Here is a 1105-nt window from a genome sequence, read left to right as displayed (position 1 = left end):
TTTATCACCATGGGAATAAACACATCCCAACTGCTAAACCTCTGGAAATCCTGGTCTAGTCTAGTTGACACAGGATCATAACTGTGAACTACCCACCTGCCCAATCCCAGCACCAGTTAGGGCTACATAACTTCAGGTTCATGGAGTGTGGGATAGATGGAAACAACAACAAATCCAAATCTGTCTATTCCAACTCCTAGTGATTCCTTGTAACCCTAGCAACTCTATAGGACAGAATAGAACTTCCCCATGGGGCTTCCAAGGCTGTGATTTTTATGAGATCAGATTGCCACCTCTTTCTCTTGCAGAGCAGCTGGAGTGCTTTAACCACTGTACCACCAGGGATCCTTGGGGGCAGAGAGGCCCAAGTTTAGTTAGTGGATAGAAGCCCATGTAATGAGATTGTTTATTCATACTCAATTAGCTTTTGTCACTGTGCCCAGTATAGATTTCCTGCCCCCGTCTTCTTCATTCCCTATGGGATTTTTGTTTTATTCTTGAAGAAAATGTGTCCTACTAGGATTGGAACAAACTCAGACCTAATTTGAAGCAGATGGGAAGAGTGCTTGAGCATTGGGTCTTAAACTCATGCACAGTACAAGTATGCTTTGCTCACCATCCACTTGGGCAACATCTGACCATCTCTATGTCTGTTATCCCCTATAGGGTTTCTTCTTTCTTTCCTTTTTTTAAGGGAAAACAACTCTCCTTTTGTTTATTATTTTCCCCTACAGGCAGGTGAGGCAGAAGACACGGTTCTGGGCACAGGCTTTCTGGGCTTTATCTGGTGGGCAGGCAGGTAGTGATAGCGGCAGGGCCCTGGTCAGGCCAGCAGAACAGTGGGCAGGACATGGTCCAACTCCTGTTGCCCCATCTGTCACTGCTGCTGCCGTACCTCTTCCTCCAGCCTCTGCCAACAGCTCCAGCAGCAGCGGTAGATGGGTGACTGGAAGCAGGCTCCCGTAGACTTTAACATAGTATTCAAACAATGTCCAAATCACATAGCATCCTATTTCATGGGGCATTAGCTTGAGGTTATTATCAGTAACCTCATATGCATGCGAAAGCTGGACAGAGAATAAGGAAGACCGTAGAAGAATTGATG

The 1105-nt window shown here is 46.0% G+C and overlaps 1 protein-coding gene across 2 annotated transcripts in view; it reads left to right on the top strand.

Moving 5' to 3' along the window:
• The window catches only part of MRO (maestro), a 21366-nt gene that overhangs the window by 17827 nt on the left and 2434 nt on the right, over positions 1-1105 (top strand). The gene's annotated exons all lie outside the window — the stretch shown is intronic.

This window comes from Chrysochloris asiatica, unplaced genomic scaffold (genome assembly GCF_000296735.1).
Source record: "Chrysochloris asiatica unplaced genomic scaffold, ChrAsi1.0 scaffold00021, whole genome shotgun sequence".
In the NCBI taxonomy this organism is placed as follows: domain Eukaryota; kingdom Metazoa; phylum Chordata; class Mammalia; order Afrosoricida; family Chrysochloridae; genus Chrysochloris; species Chrysochloris asiatica.
This window is presented reverse-complemented; position numbering and strand designations above follow the sequence as displayed.